We start from the raw sequence: 16,853 nt of genomic DNA, 5'->3' as shown, positions 1-16,853 counted from the left end.
TTACGAGGTAACACTGATGAGAGACAGAGGTACAGTCGGTAATACAGCTCAGCGCTACAGCAGCTAAGACAAGAAGGAGGTGATGCATGTGGGTACAAAACAACTTAATCAAGTGCTGGCATGGCAATAGGAGATAGGAGCAATCATTCTGCCTCGGCTAAGGGGAAAATCATTTTAGTCTGCGTGTTCCTTCGCACAAGCTCCCCTCTCACCAAGCTGCAATTTTTCCCTTTCAAATTCGATGGCAACAAAATCAAATTTGAAAGTTGTTGGAGATAGGCGATACATCACAGCGCGTCTCCTGCAGAGGTTTATTTTTGTCAAACTTACTTTATCTTTCACTGTTCATTTAAGTGGGATGCACATCATTTTCCAGTGAACTTCCAAGTCCACTCTGAACATTTAAAGAACTCGGGGAATCAAATCAAAATTGAGCGGCACGATTGGACTGAGACTCATACCAGTTCACTCGTATGGAGGTTATTAAGTACGCAGACCCTGTGTGACCCTGGGTTCTACAGTGCAAGGTTAGGCCAGGCTGGTGAATCGCAAATCATAGGGGCTGTTGTTGAATTTTTCAAACTCTGATGGGAAGATTCCCGTGAGAGGTTGATGTCTTAAGCTGAAATATTTGGGAGCTGGTTCATTTTGGTCATAAAAGTAGGTACTTCAGGAAGAGAAGCAAATTCGTTTCACTGGTCGTTGTATCAACTTTCAACCTCCGGCCATTATGTGCACGTCATCATCACTCCATCTTCTTCAAAAATCTCCCCTCCCCTCTTTTTTCATTACAGGCAAAAAGGCTAAGAAAAAATCTGAAGCTGGATTATATTACTGAGGCTTAAACAAGGACAAAACAACATGTCAGATGATCTTTTTGTCTTTTTGTGCAACGTTGTTTCACCTGGCTGATACTTTTGTCAGTAGCATTCAGTATACTCTTCCCTGGAAATCATAAGGCACCAGTTGGGACAGCCAGAACAGAAAACAGCCGAGACGTGACCCAGCAAATTGTGGATTCAGGGTCACAGAGGTTTAGTGTTTTCTGAAAATCCTCATCAGTTGCAAGGACAGCCTGAGCCGATATCTTGGGTGTTTTGCTCTTACACAAACCCAGCTGTTCGGACTGACTTCTCTTAGTAAGGATTGAAGCTCTGTTTGAAAAGAAGACCATAGTCACAAATAGAACAGATACACGTGATGTGTTGATAAATTATGCTTTTGTCATGGAGGTATCTTCCTGATGGAAACTTGAACTTTTGCACGTACTCAGAGTTTATGTCAGAGTAAGGTATTATGTGCTATCAGCAGTGGAAGCGTTAGCAGTCTCTAGTGAGAGAAATCACATGAGGAGAACCTCAAGAGTTGAGAGAACAAAAATCTTCAATAAATAATTTTGCGTCATACATGGACATCCTCTGAGCATCTTCCTCCAATGATGATTAGATCTGAGTCTGAGGATTTCCACAACACAAACCATGTAACCACAATCTTACATTTGCATGTCTTCACCTCCTCCATTCCCCTCCCCCTCTTCATGGCTGTCACACTGCCACATAAAGGCAAAACTGTCATACATGTCAATGTCAGAAATGTCAAACACGACTCTGCCGCCATCCTTGTGGCTTTGTGAAGCATTGTGGTGCTTTGAGCTAATTATTAATGACAGCATGCTAACATGCTCAGCATGAAAGCATTAATGTGTAGCACATATAGGATTAACACGTTCACTGTGTTTACCTTACCGGGGTCATATGCTAATATTTGCTAATTAACATAAAATGTACATCTGAAGCTGAAGGGAAGACATATGTTTCAGACTCAACCTGTCAGAAATCTAAATATTTCAAATGATTGAAATTCAGAGCTCATTCTAGTGCGATATCACAGTCTGTGCCACCATTTTCAAGGTCAGTAGGATTCATCCGTAGGAGACCGTGAACATCTGTACCAAAGTTCACAACAATGCAATTATAGATTAGCAAAATGCTGTTTACCAAAATGTCAAAATATTTTTGATGATGTTTTGAGACCATAGACTGTATAAATAATAGACGTAGTATCCGTGACGATACCCATCTGTTGCTGAGCGCCGTTCTAAAGCTAATCGACGGCGGGAGCCATATTGGTAATGCTGAAGGAGGTTGCCGCTTGTTTGAGACCAGTACCAGGCAGAGGCCCCAGGGTCACAGAAATTATACTTTTAAATACCACATAAATTGACATGATCATAGTTGAAAATGTATGGGAATAAAGCCGTAATCTCAGGGCAAAGTTGTAGATTCATGTAAAATAAGTCGTAGTGAAACGTCACGGTTAATATATGTAGGCTTAAACAACATACAGGGTGATTAAGAGAATGAGCCTGCATTTAAATAAAGAACGTGGATCATCTTTTGAAGTTAAACTCAACAGCTGAGGACAAACAGCAGCTTCAATTAGCCTACCCCTCTTTAAACCATCGACTAAAATTTTTAATTTATTCTCATAAATTCACAACTTGTTCTAGTAAATTTATGACTAGAATAATTTACGAGTTTATTCTCATAGATTTAAGACTTAAATCTTGAAAAGACTTTTCTTCTATAAGGTGACCCAAATATTCTGTCATGTTATTGAACAAACACTCAGATAACATAAAATGAGTAAATAATTAGAATAACTGAAGACCTCCTCATTTTATTTTAATTTGGTAATTCATTTTATCCTCAACATATTTATTCTATAACTTAACATACCTTATGAAGGTAAAGGCTTTTGGAATTTTCAACCTTGAATGATTCTTCATATCACTTCTCCTCTTTTTGGCCTCTGTGTGAGTTCATAAAGAGGCAGAATTTTTGTTTTGTCAGCATCCAGAGCACGTTTCAGTTGACATAAGGTATCTTGTGCAGTGTTAAGAACAGCTTGTTGGAGTGGGAGGGAGGAGTGAGGGATGTAAGCAGAGTTGTATCATCAGCAGAAGCGTTGTAAGTATCGTCAGCAAAGGCAGGCCGGAGAGGACTGTATAGGCTCCTGACAAACTGCTGCCTCACTCCTTTGTCCTTCACTTTCTTCAAATTCCTCTTTCTCTTCTTACAAGAAGACATTTTTCTTTCACTTGACTCAACTTAATCTGTCATAGGTATCGTAACAAACTCTTCAATCCTGATATGCTCTCTCCATCCTGCATGTGGCCGTGCCCTATCACAAAGTTGGAGCTCATTTGCTTATTGATTCCAATCTCCCATTCCAGCCAAATTTGCAGAGGGCTCAAAGAGCAGAGCAAGTCAGAGGAGCCAGAGAGGGCGGACCTTTGGAACTGGACAGGCTCTTCCAGTGGTTGTTGCCATGGTTTTTTGTTGTCGGGACAAACTGTGGGCCAGTGGCTGAGAGCCTGAGCTGCTGTTTGTTAAAGATAAGTGGAAAAGCCAGAGGGGGAAAGAGAAGAAGAGGCACAGACAGACACAGAGAGGAGGGCACGATTATTTTTTCCCTCGTTTTTTGACTGCGGGACATCCAGCTAAAAACCACTCACCACCTCAAAGCTTCACCCTCCCCTCAATGTGGGGATCCCGACAGATCACCCCGCTTTAAAGAGTTCACCCAGCCTTTCTCCTTACGTTCTCTGACCCACACCCCTCCGTGCCTGCTATCAAAGCCCTGTTGGCTGTTCACTAGACGCTTTGATATTGTGTAGTGTTCCTGGCAGTCTCCCCCTTTCTCCCTCTTTCTCTCTCTCTCTCTCTCTCTCTCTCTCTCTCTCTCTCTCTCTCTCTCTCTCTCTCTCTCTCTCTCTCTCTCTCTCTCTCCTTTCCCACAATATTATAAAAGAACACAGAGGGCCAGCAGGGACCTGCTCACTGTCAGAGAGGAAAGACAGGAGGGCCTTAGAGGGAGAGAGGGAGGAGAGGAGGAAAGGTGGTAACAGAGTGAGTGAAGGAATGTCAGTTGTACTCCTCTGGTTGGCATTAATGATGGAGGAACATCTGATCAGATCTGAACCTTTAAGATTTAATCTTTATTTATATCTGAAGCATTATAAAAACATTTGATTTTCTTGGTTCAACTTTTGGCTGGTGACATGTTTTAGCTTGAGCTGACTCCACACATGCACAAAACGTTCATGGTGAGCTGCATGTGTGAACAGAAGCAGCTAAAATTTTCACTCCGACTTGAAAGTTTTGCTGCCAGACCCCCGTCACATTTTCTGTGAAGTCGGCGTGAGTAAGCAGGAGGAAATATCTGGGCAATTCACCGCAAGCAAGAGGGTGAGATGTTGATATTTAGATCATGCGACCAAACCAGGTAGAGCAGCATGTAACAGTTTGAATACAAACATTAGAGGTTGAAAAAGGAGAATCATTTTCACGACGGGACCGTTTTCCTCATTGTTATTTTGATACCATGTCTTGCCTCCTGAGACTGATCTCCCTCCCCCCAAACCCCTCACCAAGAAGAAACTTTTTTACGCAATGAAGTACGTGTGTGAACAAACTACTTTAGAACATTTTAGCCCTGTTTACACAGAAACTTTTATTTTTGTTTAAGTTAGATTCTTTGGCTTTTTTGGCTTTATTGATAGGAGAGCTAAAGAGAGACAGGAAACGTTGGGAGTAGAGAGAGGGGAAAGTCACGCAGTAAATGGTCACGGCTGGGAATTGAACTTGCGACCTCTGCGACGAGTACTATAGCCTCTGTGTGTGGGTTGCTTAGACCGCTAACCCACCAGTGCCCCATACACGGAAACCATTTAACTGTCTTCGCATTTAGGCCGCTACTAAACATGGCAGCAGCATTAAGAGCAACTGCAAATGCGAATGGAAATGAGTTCCAGAGTGGACAGTTTTTGAAAGCGCAGCTTCTTCAGTCACCATGTAAACAAAGATACGCAGGTCCTTTGAAAGCTGTAATGTCACAGCCCCATTGCACATGTGTATAGCCATGCGCGAGTAAGAGGATAATGACATCAGTGGCGGACTACTGAGCTGTGTTTGTGCTGCTGAGTTTTTTAATGCTTCTCCAGACAGACAAAGGTTTTCTAGCTTGTTCCCCATATTCTTCTTTTCTGTTTGTACTCACCGCTCTGTTGAAGAACTGCTTTATTCTTCAGTGGTGCTTCATTACCACTCATACAGACAACTATTTTAATGTCATGCATGGATGTTTTAACAAAAAGACACATGCAACTTAACCAACATGAGAGCTCCTTAAAAGAGTTGGCTAAAGGACAAATCTTACAATTTGGACATTTTACTCTCTGCCCAAGAGTTAAATCAATTTAACAATCTGTGATAGCTGTCAGATATGGAGGAGGAGAGAAGAGGTGGTTAGATTAGCAAAGTTTAGCAGAGACTGAAACAAAGTGTGAACAGGTAGTCTGGCTCTCTCTAGAGCTCAAAGTCCAGTAGTTATAAACTTCCACTTTTAAAGCCCAGTATTACACAGTATGTTGCATTCTGCACCAACAATAACAGAGAAAGGATTAAGACACCATGTTATCTTTCTCGTTGTAATTGGACAAAACTAAGAAGATGGAATACATGGTTTATTTTGTTTTTTCAGTCTTTTTGCCTTCATTGACAGAAGAGTGAGTTGAAGTGCCTCATTTTACTGGCTGCAGCTCTACACCGAGAGGAATTGAATGAGCATAATATTTCCCCAAATTTTGGATTTCTTCTTTTCAATTCAGGATCTTGAAATAAGCAAGAAAAAAATGACATTTGAATCTGACATGCTGCAGTCAGCTGAATGAGAAGGACTCATGACTGTGTTGATCCGGTCCCACTTCAAGAACACAGTCCACCTTCAACAATCAGATGATTCTAGCCAGCTCTGTTCCTTTACCTTGCAAATGATCTTAAGAGCAAGAACACATTCACAAGACAAAAAAGTTTGGGCCTTTTAGCATTTGTCATTTTAACTAGTAGGAGCAATGTTTAGAACCAAGGAAAAATGAGAAGCCTGGGACTTGCATGTTTGTTACATAAGTTGCTCTTTACTATTAAAAATAGAGCAAGGAAACATAAACAGAAACAACAAATACAATCTTTGGTCCCTCAGCTAATTAAATCTGGATGATTTAGTCATTTGGAACCAGGTCCAAAACAGAAACCAACCCTCCATGTAGTCTTTTAGTCGTGGTTATTTTTTAACACACATGTTACATGCCGTCTCAGGAGAGCACATCATCCACCTGACCTGAACACAGTAACAGAGAAAAAGATTGAACAGGCTGAATGAGCATCCGAGCAAGCAGGGAACAGAGTGAGCGTGCACAAACGTGTGGTTGCACGTGGGTTCGTCAGTGTGTCATGGTCATTGCCGTGAAGTCTGGAGCCTGGAGCACAGGCTTTTTTTAAGCTTGACCTGACTGTTGCAGTCAGTCCACCACACACACACATATTATCCCTGTGTTCCACTAAAGGACCTTCAGGCACACACACAGACACACACACAAGTACACATCACCTTCAAGTGTCCACATTTGTAACCTCAGCTTGCCTTCATATGTGTGCACACACGTGTGTGTGTTTGAATCTGATTGTTGGCCATCCTCAGAGAGCAAGGCTGAGCATGACTTCATGATCACTGGCTGCTGATGAATCATACCAAACTTACTCTGTGTTTGCCTGATGCAAATGTCTGTTTGCTTTGTTGGTTAGCCTACTTTGGAGGACGCGTGTCCGTGTGTGTGTCCGTGTGTGTGTGTGTGTGTGTGTGTGTGTTGTCTTGAATTATTCACTGGCAATATTTGATTTCCATGCACCGCAGATTACTCCTCATGTCCTTTCTGAGGTTTTTTTTGCCTCTCATGTACTGTGTGTACTTCTTTTAATAGTGAAGTGGTGCAGTACTGCTCTTACAGCATGTGTTCTCTGCTATCATTTTTCAGTTTGAAAGTTCTGGGGCTCAGGTCCCTAAATACACTGTGTGTTATACGCTTGTTATCTGCTTAGTTGGTTTGCCAATAGATGGAGCAGGTCATGTTTAATGCTTTAGCAGGACAGGCTGTGAACTTAAATTTATGGTGTTATGGATGGAAACAGGGTTTTGGCCTGACTTTTTGGCCTTGACCATTCATAATAATTACATTTCTTTACCATATACATTACAGCTGTGCTTGATTCTGCCCATTGGGCATTATTTCTAATAAGAGAGCTGAAACTGACAGCTATTTTTATTATCAGTTAGTCTCTGAGTTATTTCCTGATTGACCAAGGAAATCTTTCAGGCTCTAAAACTTGATAAATACTGAAGAAAAAAGTGCTATTTTTAATTTCCCAGTGCCAAAAGTGACATAGCAGATTGTTTGTTTTGTCTGATCAACTTAAGATTTTCAATTTACAATGGCAAGGAGTGGAAAGCTGCCAATCCTTTTTCTTCAGTTGCTGGAACCAAGCCATGGCTTGAAGAGATAATAATGTGGGATCACAACTTTGGTCCGGACTGAAATATCTCAGATGAGTGTGATCAATATTAAACATTCACTTTGAACAAACAATCACGACATTCCCAGAGAATTCATTACAGGGACTTTGAGCCTTGTACTTAAAATATATTTCCACCATGATAGACCGTTTTAACCTGAAGTACGAGATGCTTGATGTGGTTTTTATTGAGCTGATACTGAAATGATTACCAATATTTTTGTACCTTTTTGTATTTTTTTTTGTATGTGTAGCATAATGCAAATCAGATGTAAGACAGGCTAAGGAGTAGTGAGCAGAGATGTACAGATGTTATTATTTTGGATGCTAACTGAAATCACTATTGTTAACATTCATGAAACAAAGAAAAGTTCCGACTCTTCAGCAGCATTTGATATCGTTGAGTGCACCCCTCTATAGAGAATAAAAGTCATGTTAAAAGGCTTCATCCAGCCACTGGACAGTTAACCTAAGCTTACTCTCTGGACTGAAGTCAGAAGTCAATATGTCTGTGCTGAAACTTGTGCCACTGATGTTGTCGATCAGACAGAGATGCCATCATAAAGGGCAGGTGGAAATATGTCTGTAAAGCAGCAACATCTCAGGAGACTGTCACTGGGTTCCAAATGTGCCATTTGTCAGTGGAATCTTTGGTACTTACCTCAGACAAAGGTGCATCATCAAGGGCATTAAATTCACTGATTTTTGTCTTCAGATGTTTAAGCTTTGGTTTGTCTCTGGTAATCTTTCTGTAGCTTTTAAATGCCTGTTGAATATGCACTCACCATAGGTAACCTTTGTTGCGTTAAAGTTTGCAGCACCTGTGTTGCAAACTGCGATGGTGCTAACCTCCTCTGAAGCTGTGAAAAACATCCACACTGGTGACACCATTTTTACTCTTGCTGCAGCTTCGCTTCTTGCTGCTCTTCGTCTGTGTATATTAGAGCGGAGCACATACTGCCACCTGCTGTGTCAGAATGTAAAGGCTTGTTAATGCTTAAATTGAAGTCAGAATTGTATCTAAATAATAAAAAACAACAAATTATTCCTATTATCCGCTGATAACCGGCCTACACCATGCATCTCTAAGTAAAATATATGAACAACAAGGCTAATGAACTGATTTTGTACAGTCATGGTGCCCAGACGATGAGCCTGTCTGACTTTTGTGATTCTTCTTCTGTGCTTCCTTCAGCTCAAAGCTGTACATAACTGTAAAATGTTTCACAACATGCCGTAGATTAATTTGCGTATAATGTTTTACAGTCATAGTCCCCAGAGGATTCATTGTCCTAAGTATTTTCTCATGCTGTCATTAGGCCAAATGATTTCTAGTTGATCAATATGTAATTGATATTGCAAAAAGAGGTACTCCTCCTGAGGTGGAAGAAGTTTGCACATCTCAGGTGAAAAAATAGAGGATTTGCACATTCTGTTAAACATCTAATCATTTTACAGCTATATTATTAAATCCTCTACAGATATAAGAGAGTATTCCGAACAAGACTTCTACCAATATATTTGACTGTCAGCTTTTCAAGTATAAACTCTCTCTCTTGTGTTCCTCTGGTGAATCGCCATCCTCTGCAGGGACAAAATCAGTCCTCAGAGGGAGAGGAAAAAAAAAAAAAGGCCTGTGTGTGTATGTTTGTGTGTGCATGTGTGCGACTGTATGAGTCGTCAGGCAGCCGAGAGCAGCAGCCAGGACCACCAGGGTCAGGAGCAGTCCTCTGGGACACCCTGACCCCTGACCTTCAACCCATAACTCTTTGCTGCTGTGGATGACATAAAAGGAAGACACAGTCAGACCTTATAGGATGTGATTGGTCCTGCTCTGCTTCCTCAAAGCCCTCTGGATCCCTGATATTTGTCATTGGGGAGAAGCAGGAAATGCAGAAACCGAGGGGAGAGCGATTTCATGGGCTGAAAACAGAGAACATCACAAGGCTTCCTTCAACCAGTGTTGACATATATGTAGCAGAAGTTATTATTTCCCAGTCTCTGAGAGAGTTCTCATTTTCTCCCCCTCTCTGTTGATCTCCCTTTTCCCCATCCATCCAGCATATGTGTAGGAGGGATAAAGGTCGTCCTTTTGTCATCAAAACTCCAGATTAGTTTTGCCTCGGTGCATCTGACTCTCTGCTTTATCACTGTGGCCAGAGGAGCCACAAGGTTCAGCTCGCCCCTCTGCAAAGTAATAACTCCTACCAGCTTCTCTTCCATTCTTCGCCACTATCTCCTGCACTACTATTACTACTCCTTCCTGGGGTAGGGTGGATTATTTCCATGGCACAGGCTTTATTGGGCTGTATAGTGAAAAGTGACAGGCAAACGAGAGCAGGAGGATGTGACATGCAACGTGTGTCATGAGCTGCGATCAAACTGACAAAGTTGTAATAGTCGCTTCAGTCCGCTGAGGCCCAGCGCAGAGCATAAATGCGCTGCTGACAGCATGTCATAAGCCTTTCTTGGTTTTATTTTAATATTTCTGCACTGATGTGGTTTTGGGGGTTCTGTTACTTGATGACTGGGGGATTTCTCTGAAAGTCGGCTTGGCTAATATTGCAGCAGACTCCATTACGAGACGCAGGAATGAGGTACATTATTGAAATGTTTCCTCTGGTTTCGGCACACTGAGTGCCAGCAAGTCAGACAGAAAAAGCCTCCAACAGGGAGAACAGATCTACAGAGGATTACGTAAATGTGGCATGTGATTTAGACGAGTATCAGCGAGAGCTTGAATGCAGTGTTAGATGATTATGCTGTCAATTAAGGCGAATGAATTAGCTTACAGCACTCTCAGAGGAGTTTGTTAACCTTTCTCCTCTCTGTGTATACACGGCTGGCCTCTGACTCCAGATACCAAAGCCTCAGAGAGTTCGGAGGTCAGCTGGGTTTTATGGAGGTCAGTCTTTAAAATGAACATATTCTCCTTGTTTTGTCTCATACTGAACATTTGATCACCTTTAAAACCTTACAAAGCTACACGCACTACAGTTCTTGAAAATGTGATGACTTGTTTGCATCATCGGGCCATGTTTCCTCTCTCATTGTTTTTTTTTTTTTTCGCAGACTACTCCAAAGTGAATTGATAAATTGATCTGCAAATGTTTGCTCTTACAGTGCACTATTGTTAGCTGAGGCTCAATACGGTTGGAGCCAAGCAGCACATTGACAAAAGAGTCAATATATTGTCAGGCATACAGTGGGAAATTGAGTCCTTGTTGTAGAAACACACAGAGCTCAGACTTACACCGGCAATCTTGAATATATTTGGAAATAATGTACACCAGTTTAATGTAGTTGACCTCAAGAGTGGACTTCTTAAAAACAAAGACGTAGGAAATCTCGAATCGTTGCCACACAGAATAACTGCAGGGCGTCTTTTACTGACCTTAATCAGATACCCTTTGAGCTCAGCTGTCATTTTTCATTTTGTTAAATTTACTGATGCGGCTTTTTTGTTAAAGTTACAAAATTGTTCCATGACATGGAAAATAGAAATGACAAAAAGAGTTCAAACTCAAGGTCTCCTCTCCTCTGCTTTTTGACAGCTCTCATCTGTATCACATGGTCTTGATACTCTGCTCAGTTGTTTATTTAAAGTTCATGTCTAAACGTGAGGGCTGAAACTCACAAGTTCAAATTTCAGGTGTTACGTTCATTTTCCAGCTGAGGGTTTTATGACTAGGCATGCTCTCATGCGACTTTTCAAACCTGATCTGACACAATCCTATATCAGTATGAAATTAACTATCTGCATTCCCCAATGTATGGATAAGACTGGGACTTAGAGCTGCATGATACTGGACAAAAAAATTATATCATGATATTTTTAATTTCTGCAATATTTTGATAAAGCATACAGGAATTTATACCAGATAAATGCACGTTTTTTTATGTACTCAGAAACAATTAAAATTTTCAATATAATAATTTCACTTTTTATTTTTTGGGATCTTTAAGATTGCTTTCTGATTTCAAATTAAACCCCCTTCTATTTAAACCTCATGGTGTCAAGCCCTCTAACAGCAGCTCTGGCACCTGCATTGAGAAGTTGAGACACTTTAGGAGGCGAGAGCACTGCAGGAGCAACATGTTACCTCATGAACTTCACATATGAACACACACCTGTCTTACTTTCTTGCAATCAACTGTTTTAAATCTGTCTTGCTAAATCAAGCTTTGACAGGAAATGAATGACAGTAGTAGTAGCAATGTGTTCACGTTTATACTCTACAGTCACATGACACACAGAGAACCGACCGCTGTGCGTGAAGAGTTTGTATCTATGTGTTTAGGGGACTGTGTTAAAGTGATATCAGGCAGACCTTTAGATAGATCAATCATGGAAAGTGAGAGAGAGTGGTGACAGCATACATGTTTCAGGTGGTATGACGGACACAGGGGTGGTCCAGTCTTTTTAGACTAGGGTGTCCAAACTGGGGCACTGACATAGGCAGGAGGGGTCAGGATATGTGTGCACACACACTTAAAATCAATATATTTTACCTTTCCTGTCTTCTACATTAACAACTTTCATTTTAAATATTCTACAGCTTTTATATCCCTGAGAACTTTCTCACGTCTTTGCTACACAGCTTACGTTACAGCAATACATGCACTGAGGCGTTCAGGTTTCTGTTTTTGTTTGATTGTATGGCATGATGACTCTTGAGATTCTCAATCAAAATGGTTGTGTTGTGTTTTTCTCCACTACAGCGAACCCCAAAAATATTAGTCTGGCACACCAAGTTTCAGCCGGAGTTGCCACCTTTTTCTGGACTGTTGATGGGACAGGTGTCACAAAGAGTCTTTACTTTTAGTGTTCACACCTGCAATGCACGTCTAAGTTGTGCACGTAAGTGTAGACTGGACGTGTCCTGTCAGAAGGACTCGAGTCCTTAAGGAGTGACAAAATTAAAAATATGGTTGTATGATTGGACTTACAGTTGATGATGGGGGATGAAGATGTGAATAATAGTCGAATAGATAGCCTACTGGGGTATCCAAAGCTCACTAATCACCATGTTTTATTCTATCTGTTTCATTCTAAGACTAGAGAGAAAGTGAATGAGTTTGTCTTAAAGGAGATTGTGTATGAGATCATTTCTTGGACATTCACTCAGGTTTGGTCCTCTAATGTTGACGGGCAACAAGTGGAGACTCCGTTAAGCTAGCTGCTACTTAGTAACAGCTTGACACAGTATACAGAAGACAGGTATTAAAGTGGTTACATCTCTTAGTTTTGACAAGAAACAACGTCATCAACAAACATGTTTAACTTTTTAACTTTGAAGCTAGGACTATATGTGTTTAGATATAATACGTTCATGACAAATGAGCAGGCTGATCTCTGTTGGAGACCCTGCAGTGTGGTTAAAAGGCAGAAGTGGACCTAAGGTCTGAATTTAGGCTACCTCTTGTACTTGGTGTAATAGTTTAAATGAAGTAAGATTATTTGAAACACCAATAAAGGAGGAAACGTTCACATTTGAGGTGTTGAAACCTGAAAACCTGAGATGAATTCATTTAAACACTAAGATTTTTCAGCCACTTATCATTCAGGCTTTGCAGCCGTGTATAATAATGAACAGACGGCTGTTTCACTTGGAGGGGAGTCTGAATGTTCAGCTCAGTTGCAACAGTAATTTTCAGCCTTTGTTACCTGTCAAAGTCTTACGAAACTGATATTCATGGCAGCATGAGAATAGAAACAATCTGACTTAAGTGTACCACCAACCTCTCTGTATTCAAGTCTGCTGTTTAAAGTCAAGAAAGCCATTTAGCCTAATTGAATGTTGTCTTTTAAGTCCATGTTATCGGGGTGCAGAGTGCAAACAGAAGCAGTGTGGTGCCAGGGTCACAGCGAGAACAGAGACACACCGTGCAGATTACAGCTGCCTCAAATCGCATCGGTATGCACAGACACTTGGATGGAGTGTGTAATTACAGTCTGATGCACACACACACACAAACACGGTGGGGGGAAAAAAAAACACATGCACACGCTAAGCCAAATGTGGACATGCCAAACAGAGATGAACACAAATCAAAACAAAGCATGCAAACACAAAAGAGATCCAGAGAACGAAGACGACAGAGAGAATAGCACAGTCCCATCTGTCAGACAAATGTGAGGATGCTTCTCACACACACACACACACACACACACACACACACACACAGAGTCAAACACATTCACACACACGCAGCAGGCATCATTTAGTCTGAACTTGAGCGATATCTGCCTTTGTCCTTTAGCAGTGGGTCCTGAGGGGCCGCAGTAGAAGTTGCATGAAAGTTTGTTTAGAGCTGAGCGAGTGTGTTAAGCTTTATGAGAGCCCGCGGGAGACATGGCGGCACACACACACACACACATCCACACACACAAGCATCTTCTCTTACACACACACACACACACACACACTCAGGCACGAGGCTTGGGCGGCAGCTCGCGCTGGCCCCAACCAACAGTGAGGAGTTTGTTGTCATAGCAACAGTAAAATGAGATGACTTTACTGTCAGCCGTAATGTTTCATGGCCCCCTCGCCGCTATGGCAACATAACAAGGAGGAGGAAGAGGAAGATGGAGAGAAAGAGCAGAGCATCAGAGCCAGCGCTGTGTTCCTGAGGACTCCTACTAGGAACAATGTCACTATGATGCCCTCGCTTCCTCCCTACGATGAACACACACATCGTGACAAGCCTGTCAGACGCACACACACACACTCACACACCTTGAAAAGCCTGTCAAACACCCTCTCCACCTCGCCCATCCCTTTGATTATGCACTGACTATTTTCAGCTGCAGCGGCGTTATCGTCGCTGGAGCAATTTGAATTCATTACGCTCAATGTCAATATTGGTGCAACGACGCCGTAGCTCAGACAGGTACAGCTTGTTGAATGAGCGTGAGCTGTCAGGAAGTGTGAGTGAAAAAGAGGAGAAGTAGAAGAAGACGAAGAAGAGGAAGAAGAAGAAGAAGAAGAAGTGGAGAGCACATCAAAAAGCATCCAGCTCTGTCTGCGCCTTCGTTTCCGTTCGCCGTGGATGGAGCAGCGGGGGTGACTGTAGGCTGGCCGACTGTATGCAGAGCAACATCGTATACATCTCTATTCTATATTTAGCTCTGTCCTTCCACGATCAACACTGTTCAGTTATCTGCTGGAGAAAGTGGGAAGAAAGAAGAGGGAGGGAGGGAGGGAGGGGGTAGGTGGAAAAGCGACACAGAGAAGGAAAAAAAAAAGAAGCACAGGAAGATAGAGAGAGGAGCCGAGTTGTTTTTCTCTGTTGCTATGGTGATACATCCGCTGGAGCTGTAGTGAACTGACAGTTGTCACGCCACAGCGGGTTGCCATGGGTGACAGCTGTCAGTCAATCACGCAGAGTGAGGGGACAGATCGGCAGATGATCACCTTGGATTAGAGAGTGATCGCACTAACACAGGGGCCGGCCAGAACATATCTGGACTTAATCCCCATGTCCTAATGGTGCCTGTGAGAAAGTGTGTGTGTGTGTGTTCGTGTGTGTGTTTTCATGTGTTCGTGTGTGTGTGCGTATATGTGTGTGTGTACGTGTGTGTGTGCGTGTGTGTGTGCGTGTGTGTGTGTGTTTTAATAAACGTTTAATGCTTCTTTTGTTTTAAACATGCATCAGTCTCTGCATGTGTGAGAGTCTTTGTGTGTATAAACATGCAGATGTGATTACTGTCTTTTTAACTTTTAATCTTAAATCTAATTCTCATTATTTTTATGATTGCTTTATTTCCCTTTTTCCTCCTGCTTGATTTTATTTCTTTATTTCTTCCTGTAATTTTATTTCCTCTCATATTTAATCATATTTTTGCTTTATTTGATTTTTTTTACCTGTTTTCTTTCATTTCATTGCTGTTATGATAAATTGTATTTCTTATTATTTCAGTCAGATTTTTTTTTGTTGCATTTTTTTAAATTCATTTTGTTATTTTAATTTAATCTGTTTTTTTTATTACTTTTCTTTCCTTTCTGTTACTTACATTTATTTTGTAGTTTTTATTTCTTCCTCTTTCATTTATTTTCTTTCCGTACTCTTAATAGTTTTCACCTTTTGTTCTCTATCCTGTCTGATGGGATTTTAAGTTGTTTCATCTTTTAATCTCTTGATGTTACTTCATATTGAATACACCTAAATGTCTCTGCATCTGGACATGTGTTTTAGTTTCTTCTTTTATGTCTGCTATGTTTTGTAATTTGCTTGGTTTTCAAAACACTTAGTAAACTCTTTTTTAAAAAGTGCTTTATTAAGTTAAGTTGTTGAATGATTACGAATAATTATGTGCACCTGAACATGGTGCCTTTTCTGCAGGAGTGGAAAGAGCACTCAATTATATTCTGCTTGAGTTAAAGTACTATTAGTGTGATGAACTATTACTTAAGTAGAAGTAAAATTTCCAGTCAGTAGATCTACTAAAGTAAAAGTAAAACTTATGTTTGGGGGGAGTGAGGGGGGTTGAAAACTAAGATGTGTTCCACAATAAGTTATTTACAAGCATATCTTCCAAAGCTGATTGTTTAAATGCTGCTATCAGGAGACCAATCATTTCTGCAGGGAGTTTGTTGACATGACATCTATCCAGGTTGAAGTGATTGATTATTTTGGTTGCATCTTCTTTTCTGTGCTGCTCTTTGTTGACGCTCCCCTGTGCTCGAGTCACAGCCTGTTGTGCAGAGAGTTCACTGTAAATTATTACAGGACAGTTCCTGGTGATGAAAGTCAGGTTGCGGCTCACTGTCTTCCTTATATGTGGTTGGAAAGAGGTGTCAGTTTTGTAAAAGCATTGTTCTGCTGATGAGTTATTGACCTGAGAAGGACACATTTGTGAATCTTTTTCATCCATTACAAGATTATTTCTTGTTGTGATTTAAGCACGAGCATGCATGTTTTTCTCCTCCGCTATGTTAGTCCACCTGAGTGTCAGGTGGCTGAGATACAATGCAGTCACACAGTTAATGAAAGGCTTGCATTGTTTGTGCTTCATTCACTCAGTAATATATGCAGAGTGAATTGTTGTGAAGAACAAAACTTCCCACAAAGAACATTTAAATAAAGTTTTGATTTTAAAAACAACTTCAAAAAGTCCAAGCTTGCAATACAGATGTTGAATTACAGTGACTTGAATGAATGTGTTATTTACTCTCCCCCCTGCATATTTGCGTGCAGACTGTGAAACATGTTCACATGGCGAGTGCATCACATTACATTTCGCTGTGGCTGCTTCCCACAGCTGTCTGTGCTAGAGGACAATCAAAGGCCTGCTTGTGAGCCTCCTGATTGTGGTGTGTGATACTCCGCCACAGTCCCCTTCAATTACACACACTCTGCCTGCGTCTAACGAGCACAGCATTGCTCTTATTTCAGGAGAGTAATGGTCTGATTAGAATAGGGGTGGATTTGAACTCACAC

At 41.2% G+C, this 16,853-nt stretch overlaps 1 protein-coding gene across 2 annotated transcripts in view; it reads left to right on the top strand.

The window, feature by feature from the left end:
* ches1 (checkpoint suppressor 1) overlaps positions 1–16,853 on the top strand; it is a 77,047-nt gene that overhangs the window by 19,276 nt on the left and 40,918 nt on the right. The gene's annotated exons all lie outside the window — the stretch shown is intronic.

The sequence above is a fragment of the Notolabrus celidotus genome, chromosome 13, assembly GCF_009762535.1.
Source record: "Notolabrus celidotus isolate fNotCel1 chromosome 13, fNotCel1.pri, whole genome shotgun sequence".
Lineage (NCBI taxonomy): Eukaryota > Metazoa > Chordata > Actinopteri > Labriformes > Labridae > Notolabrus > Notolabrus celidotus.
This window is presented reverse-complemented; position numbering and strand designations above follow the sequence as displayed.